At 36.3% G+C, this 9462-nt stretch overlaps 1 pseudogene; it reads right to left on the reverse strand.

The window, feature by feature from the left end:
• Positions 1–2930: 2930 nt before the first annotated feature.
• Positions 2931–6672, reverse strand: LOC106755062 (annotated as a pseudogene).
• Positions 6673–9462: the final 2790 nt, after the last annotated feature.

Below are 9462 nucleotides of genomic sequence, written 5' to 3' on the forward strand. Positions count from 1 at the left end.
ATAATTTGTATATACATCCTTAAAAAAATAAGAAAGAAAAATAATTTAAATTTTTTTATTAAGTTTAAAATGGTATCGTATGATTATTTGGTCACGCCTTCTCGGATAGTCCTCATACGGTGTGTTAAAGTTGATTAACGTCAAATTATATAATATAGACGATTTAACAATGAGCAATCTTCATTTGTGTATTTTCATTCAAATAAAATTTTGAATTCATTGTTTTATCTTAAGAATAAGATTAATAGATCATTTATAAACGTAAAAACCATAAAGAATAAGCCAAAATCATTGAATTTAGTAGAAGAATTATCTCCATCATACTAAACAATTTTTCTTTTAAAGAATCAAATATATTACGAATCTTATCAAGACTGAAACTATATTGAGAAAAGTCTACCAAAAAATCATGGCATTTTACCAAAAACATGGAAAAACATAAGTTTAAGGTCTTTATATATGTTTTTTGAAGACTTAAAATTTCAAAGTTTATGCAATTGTTTCAAATTCTAAATTTGATGCGATTGTACAGATAATTTTCTAACCCATTCAAAGAGTTAGATATACAAGACAACAATAATATCTATTATATACATAACTATACTTTTTGTAATTGTTTAAAAATACTAATATATTTCCATAAAAATTATTTTCTAAGAAAAATGTAATGTATGAGACAAAGAGTATAAAACATGTACATCAAACTATTTATCTAACTTATCTTATTTAAATTAAAGTAAAAGTAATTCAATATTTATTATAAATATAACAACAATGATAATTTATCTAATTATGATTATACCGTATGACCATACTTGAAAAAAATCACAAAAGTATACAAACAAATGATGAAAATCTATGAATTAATCGGTAAAAATGTAATCAAACTGTGAAAAAAAAGAGAAGAAACCCTAAGTGGAAGATGAAAATGTTTAGTGAAAGTGTCAGAAATGTGAAAGGAGATGATGAATTTGTGAAGAAAATAATGCTTACGGATAATGCGTTCGAAAGGAAATGCTCACAAGGCTGAGGTCACGACCTGAAAATGAAAATGAAGATGTGGCGTTGAAGAATGCTTCAGCGTATTGGAGACGTGGCGAGAGAAGATGTGTGGCTGAAGATGTGACACTGTTGCGCGTCTCCAAAGCTGATGCGAATGAGGTAGGCTATGTGGTAGAGAGAGAAAAAGTGAAGCACCAATGGAGAAATGAAACTGAAGGTAGCGTGTAAAAATATACAACTAAAGGACATTGAGGAAGGTACATCGGGAAGTATTCCATCATATTTGTTGCATCATAATTGCTTGTTGGCAATGTGTTACCTTTTAGAAGCATGTCACTTAACAACTCAAGCAATTATTGAAGCTTTTTTCAATCCCCTCATTTCTTGCCTCCATATTGAACAATTTTAATATCGTTGACAATCAAGTATTCTTAGTGCATTCTAGATACAAAGGTCTTGATGCGTTACTGTACAAGTTGTCATACGCATGAGCACATTGGAAAGAATCATGTCTAACATCATGTTATTGAATAACGTCAATTCACAGTTTTGACTCATTCAAATAATTAACACACGAGCAATAGAATCTTCCATTATTATTCAGAACATTCATCTTTGCAAATTCAAGAAATTGAGTTACTCCACTCCTATACTCATTTGTTGTGCATAAATAATTTATCCAACTCTGATTCATTGTTGTGTTTATAAACCAACACCTCTACTTCAAGGTAGAGCTAAGAAACAACCAAACATAGAGTCAAATCTTTGAATTCAGCCCTACTACTAAACCACATCACAAACTATTAATCAATGTATTTGGTTGTTTACACCTAAATTAAAAATATTTTAGTTATATGTTTAACAAGTTAAAAGTCATAAGACTTCAAGAGATAAATATCTCATTGGGTACTTCAAAATGGTTGAGAAATATCTTCCTAAATTTTCTCGAGGAAGATGAATATCTTTCTAGACTTTATGAGAACTAAAAATAAACCAATTAAAATAATTGAAAATAGAAATAAACAAAACTTTTTTCTTATGTCTTTGGATTAATATTGTGTCACTATAATAAGAAAAGATTGGACACTAATTGTTTTTCAGTTTCATATATGCATGGTTATTCTACTAATTAGTAATGATATTTTCAATAACAAGTTGTGCTAGTTTTGAGCCTATTAAGAAGTGATCATCATGAAAGTGATATTATTTTTACACTACAAGAAAAATCACTGTTACCTACAGCCAAAATCCGTATATAACCTTCAAAATCCGTATATAAAATAGTGTTATATACGGATTACATACGGCAAAAAATCCGTATATAATAAGGGCGTAGGTAAGGTTATATACGGATAATCCGTATGTAATTTACATACAGATAATCCGTATCTAATATCTGTATATAAGTTACATACGGATAATCCGTATGTAATTTTATAGCTTTATAAAAAAGTGCATGATATTAAAGAACCATCTGTTTTACTTTTACAACGATATGAAGAATATTTCACTTGTTGAATAACAACATTATGTTTTGAAAGCATTTTACTCAATAAGTACCTCGGCTTTCCCCAGCCTTTTCTTCATAAAATACATAAAAGAAAAGAAAAACCAAAATTCTCAACCCTCCTAAAAAGCTGGTCTGCATATCAAACAATGCAACTTCAATACACCAGAAGCCATTTTTTATTTCCATACTAGTGTTTTTTAAGACTTGGTTTGGAAAGAAACTCACCAAAAAAAACTGTGACTATGACAACACAAAAATGTGGTTATNCTTAATAGCCAAGTACAACTCTAGTTTAGACAAAAAGAATAAAGCTGTTGTCAAACAACAATCATCGATAAGGAAATAGCCAACTATGGGCCTTGCAACACATCACGATATAAATAACATACCTTAATGCAAATTTTAGTCTTGAGAATCACATCATCCTTCCCTGCAAGCAGTTTCCTAAGCCTTCCATCTTTGTCTTGCAAGCCACTAGCCCTGACTCAGTACAAAAATGTATGTAATATATAAATTTTAGACTTAAGGCTAAAGAATTATCACATTTTGATATATAGAATAAGAACCCTGAATGTACCTTAATACAATTTATCTAACAATCTGCATATGTGTACCTTACATATGTGTATATATAGAATAAGAACCCTGAATGCCACCATAACATACACCTATTAGTGCCACCCTAATAAATGTTGTAGCAATTTAAAAAGTTTATAAATTCAAACTCAATTACCCCATCTTGTNAAACTAATTCTAAAAGTTTCTATGCGATCCATGTATTTCACTATCTTGAACCTATTTAAATATAATCCCATCTGCAAAACGGGTCAAGTTACTGCATAACTACTGTTAGAATCACAGCTTCTACTGCACTAAATAAAATATGTATATTTAATTCCCCTAATTATAGTTTAATTAATAACAATAATAGTCCAGCTTATCATATTCCATATATAGTACAACAAAACCAATATCCAGGTTACTAGAGAAGACATGATATACTACCAATGATGCAATGGAATTTATTAATGTTAAATAATATCTAAAGAAATAAAGAAACAGAGAATATAATTCATTGGAAAAAGTTTACCCATGTTCTCGTTTAGTTTCTACTCCCATAGTTCTCATGAATCTAGAAAATGTTTTATTTAAAAATATATATTTTCATTTTCTCCTTATCAAATCATTCTTTGATTTTCTTCCAAGAATTCTTCTTCATCTTGTACCAATTACCATTGACAATCAAAGCACTGTAATCAATTATGGATGATAGCTTATGACCCCGAGCCCAAAGTTTTCCATACATATATGACAGATGAAATTGTGGCCAATGAAAGATATATTAAAAATATATGAAATATAAAATGCTATATAATGAGAAAATATATGAAATATAAAATGCTACAAATGCCCATTGTCTGCTTCAGAATCACTCCCCGAGGAACTCCCTGAATCCAAATCTGCAATAGCCATCAAACATTAGCATTTTTTTCTTCGGAAAACTACTTTCAAATGCAATCCAAGGCTATGTTGAGAACAAGTGGATACCACTAGACGATGATGAATCACTGCTTGAACTGCCAGAGCTACTAGAACTACTACTTGCATGCCCTCCACCAACATCTTTATCTTTCTCAATCTCCATAGGGGGAAACATACTCATTGGCATCTCGTCTCCAATGTCAATATCCTCATCCCCTGCTTCTACTTTCTTTGGCTTCTTCACCTCAACTGCACCCCCATCAACCTTCTCGCTAGCAGCCAATTCCTGTCAATGAATGGTATAAAAATCAACAAAGTTAATATCCCGTTCAACCCTATCGTCAATGCTAGGCAATTATGCAAACCCATTAAGCAAAAATTAGGCAGATAATTTACCCCGTTCCCTCTGCTAGACTGCTCATTGTTGTTGTTAATATTGCCCATCAATGCNTGCCTCTTAATCTTGCTAACCATCTTCTTATAATTAGTCACTAACCGATCAAGTTCCCAAAGGGTCTCTGTGTCAACAGCCTCAATATCTAGCTCGATCTCATCCCCATCCNGCTTCAAATGCCCGTTCCTCCTCCTTATAATCTGCACCACCTGTTCCATTTTCTCTGCTGGCAAACTCTGCAACCCTAACCCCAATTTGTGTTTCTCCTCCAGACTCATCTCCCTCTTGTTGGGATCCTTAGCCTTTGGCTTCGGTTGTTTCAAAGGCTTCACAGGAGGNGCTCGCAATGGAGATGGCGTACGCACGGGAGACTGCAACAATGGAGGGTTTGATGAACTCGCAGGGGGCTGGGGAGGCTCTTGTTGCAATTTCGCAGGAGGGATTGGATTCTCCTTCTTTTTCACCCTCTCCGGCTCCACGTGGCTCCAAGAACTAGCCTGCAATTCCTCATCGTAATCTTGATCTTGTCTAATCCAACCTTCAGATTTGTCGCGCATCGGCCGATACAGGTCCTCAAACCTTGCCAGAAGCTGCTCCGCCATGGTGTATATGTCATGGCCCTTAGGGTTATAAGTCAGTGCATTGTTGAAAGTTAACCTCACATCAGAAGCGAAATCCGCAGGAGTGGAGGACACGTTCTTAGAGAGATTTGACTTCACAGTACCAGATCCATGGGTTGCTTAATTATATCATAGTAATCGTGGAGTCCCATTCCGACAACATCAACAGGAACATTGAAGATCCACCCATGCCGACAACATTAACATCAACTTCTGCAAAATCTGCGAGCAAACCTTCATCGTGTTCCCAACTTCCGAATGGGACCGTTTCAATTCCTTGACGGAATTCAAGGGTAAGGGTCGTTTGTTGCCGGAAACCTTTTTGCTTGACGGTTTCTTCGGGTGGCCGTTGGAGCTCTGCCCGGGCTGTAACTCGCCAGATTCGATTCGATTTCTGCACTTGCGAACCTGTTCAAGCTCCGATTTTTGATGTCGTTGAGCTCCTTCTTATAGGGTTCTAGGGATTACTAGTAATATCAACGAATAAAGCGATTACTTACCAGATGAAGGAACTCTGTGAGTGTCATCTTCATCGAGAAGAACGAGAGCGTCACCGAGATTTGACCTTGTTTGGAGCTTGAAGAGGGTTTTGGTCTTGGCGTCAGCAACGAGCCACTCTTCGATCTGTCTCTTCTTCTTCTACACTCTCCTTCCATGCTTTGGCCAAGAACCCTAGAAGAAAGGTTTGCACTTAAGAACCCTATAAGATCTTCTGTGTCACTAAGCGAGAGGGAGGGAGTGTGAGTGCAACGCGAGATTGAATGAAAAAGATGACGAAGCTTGAGAGAGAGCGAAACTGAAGGAGGAAGACGACGAAATGATTCGGTGAGAGTGAGATGGGTTTGCAAGAGGGAGGGAGCACGAGAGTCTTAGTGAATTCAGGAAGGGAAAGAAGCGCGAGAGTAAAGGGGGAAACATATTTGGGCGAGTGATATTTTCAATTAGATACGGGGATCCGTATAAATCATCCGTATATAATATTTGCATTACATAGGGATTTAAATCCGTATGTAATAATATGCAGATAAATGAGTATTTTCTTGTAGTGTTAGAGGAACTCTAAATATACAGAGGTGTTGTTTCAACTTTGTCCATTATTCAGCTTTGTCCTACAGAATCAAATTCCTCATCACCTTAATTTTCCCACCTATTTTTTCCTTGTTGTTCTCTCTATTGGCTTGAGTCATTAGAATCTCATAAAATTAGGAACATTTATTGTAATTGTTGCCAAATCCCGTATAACAAGGGATAGACTTATGTTTAGCCAGGAGCATCGTGAATAGGCTAGAAAAGCTCCTAAAATTCCTCTTCCATATATCTATTTATACTCTGTAAATGACTCAATAAAAGATTAAGGTGAATAAAATACCTTCTGTTTAACATGGTATCAAGAGCATCATCTTGGGACCCAAGCAACTCTAAATAGATGGGTGATTCATCCGAAATGGGAGATTCTTCGGTGAATGGCGATTCCACAGTGCTACCATCAACGCTTCTGTTGTCGAGTCCATTTGGGAAAATCTTACGGCCAAAATGACGGAGGCTTTATCGAAAGCGCAACCCACATCACAATTGTCAATCTCTTATTCTTCGACAGTACCGATCAACATCAAGTTGGATGGTTCCAACTATGCCCTATGGTCGCAGGTGGCTGAGATGTACATCTCAGGCAAAAAGAAACTGGGATATATTGATGGATGTTTTCCTTCACCAACGGAAACTGATTCACATTCTGTAAATGGCGAATTAAGAACGCGACAATGAAAGGATGGTTGATCAACTCAATAGTTCCTTCACTAGTGGGGAATTTCATCCGCCTTCCAATCACTAAAGAGGTGTGGGATGCCATTGGTACGACATACTTTGATGGATCTGATACGTTACAGGTTTATGACCTTCGACGAAAGGTAACCCGGATGCGGCAGAAGGGGGGATTGATTGAAAAATATTATAATGATCTACAAGGGTTGTGGCATGAGATAGACTTTCGACATCCTAATCCCATGGAATGCGCGAGAGATATACAAAAATACAATGCTTTGCTACAGGAGGAAAGAGTTTATATCTTTCTCGATGGATTGGACAACCAACTTGATAAGATTCGAAGTGACACACTCCAACTGAAGCCACTTCCCACAATCGAGCAAGCTTATGCATATGTTCGAAGAGAGGACACTCATTAGACCGTGATGACATCTACGACAAAGAATATAACAAGTGGTGCGATTATGACCACTAAAGGCTCAAAAGTTGGTCAACAGCCAACATTAGTGGCTGGGAAACACAACTCCATCTTGAAGTCAACAAGTCCATTCGATGAGGGAAAGTGCACACATTGTGGTTACACTAGACACATTTGTGATACTTGTTTCAAGTTACATAGGTATCCAGAATGGTGGCATGACTTGCAAGCTAAAAGGAACAAAGAAACCACTTCACTAGAGGAAGGCACTGGTAAAGCTGCGTAGTCACTGTCGAGTCTCGATTGTTGTTTGTTCCTATGACCAACTCCTTCGTCTCAATGCAACCAGGTAACTACGATCAAGTTTTTTGTAGTTCTAAGTCTCAGGATGCAAGGGCATGGATTATTGACTCTAGGGCAACAGGCCATATGACTTTTAGTCCCACGAACTTCTCCCATTCAATCCCACCACGTAGGACTTGCATTGCAAATGCAAATGGAGTTACATACCCGATCACAAGTGCTGGAACTGTGACATTATCACCCTCACTCTCCTTATCTCACACTCTCCTTGTTCTTACACTATCTAATAAATAAATGTTTGTAAGTCAAAAAATTAAAGAACTTAATTGTGTGGTATTGATGTACTCTGCTTTTTGCCTTCTTCGGGATATTCTCAGCAAGAAGATTATTGGGCGTGGTACTGGGGGGGGAGGGCTATACTACCTTGATGATTTTAACAAAGGAGAAGCATATCACGTGCACCACCATGTCAGTGGCAAAGAATGGGAAATATTGTTATGGTATCGTCAGTTAGGACATCCATCATTCGGTTATTTGAGACATTTATTTCTAGATTTATTTTTAAATTTGAAAAATGTTGAGTTTACATGTGATACTTGTATTCTGGCTAAAAGCCATAAAACCTCCTATCATATGAGTTTGAATAAAAGTAGTGTTCCTTTTGCTCTAATACACTCTGATGTGTGGGGACCTTCCCTTAGGACTACTGTATTTGGTCACCGTTGGTTTGTAATATTTGTCGATGATTTCACACGAATGACATGGCTTTACTCGATGAAGACTAAAAATGAAGTGTTTCAAATATTTCAGAATTTTCAAATATATCTACCGATATATCCGTATATAATATCCGTATATAATTTACACACGTGATGGCGGGATCGTTTTCTAAAGATAACATCTGTATATAAGTGTTATAATCCGTATACAAATAAAAGTAAAGTGCTATCTACCGATCAATGTACGGATCTATAAATTATTTTTTTTAAAACTGAAATTAAATTTCTTTACTTCCAAGCTTGCTCGAGCACTCCCTCTAGCTGTTGTGTTCTCTTGAGTCTCTCGTGAACCCTAACTCCAACTCTCCCCCAGGCAATGAAACTTTTCTCTTTTGAATATCTGACTGGAGAAGCATAGAGCAAGGAAGAATAAGCGGCAAGAAGGGCGAATAAGGATGGCGAAAAAACCCTAAACCCCTCTCTCCTAAACCCTCTTCATTTTCTATTCACTGATTCGAGATATCTACATCTTCGTTCGAGAGCTCTTCCATTATCGAACCTCGTTTTTCTCCTTCGTAAGTTTCATTTTCATTACAAATTCATCTTCTTCCTTCATTTTTTTTCTTGCCTTTTTGACCGAAAATCTTCATCGACCTAGGGTTTTCTCCATCATATTTTCTTTTCCTTCAATTTCAACCGTTTAAAAGCTTTTCTCACCGATTATTTTCACCTTCCACTGTATAAACCTTCATTTCCACCATTCAATCTTCGTTCTACACCGATTAATCGGTTCAATCTCTCTTTTCAAGTGTTTAATCGGTCCAAAATCGAGTTCATCCCTCCTTTTAGGTTTGTTCAATCGGTACAAAATTAAGTTCTTCCTCCTTTTATGTTTTCCACCGAACAAACCCTAAGTCCTTGGGTTCTAGTGTGTTCTTTCTCGTTTTCTTTTACTTTGTGGCATGTTTCCTTTTGCTTGGATGAATTGTTTAATTGTGCAGGGGCTGTTTTTGGATGTGCAGATTTGTAATACTAGTTGCGCCAATATATTCCTTTGTAGGCATGCTGTTTTGATACTTCCGATCATGAATTGATTGACTTGTTTTAGTTTTAGGCATTATTTCTTCCTCTAATTGACAAAGCATTCCCTTTTTTGTATAGAAAGGGATCCTGAGAATGGTTGAGTGCTTAGTGTGTGTGACAGGTTCCAGTTCTTGGTTGCATGTGATTCCTTTGGCATCTGGTATAAA

Source organism: Vigna radiata, unplaced genomic scaffold, assembly GCF_000741045.1.
Source record: "Vigna radiata var. radiata cultivar VC1973A unplaced genomic scaffold, Vradiata_ver6 scaffold_268, whole genome shotgun sequence".
Classification (NCBI taxonomy): Eukaryota; Viridiplantae; Streptophyta; class Magnoliopsida; order Fabales; family Fabaceae; genus Vigna; species Vigna radiata.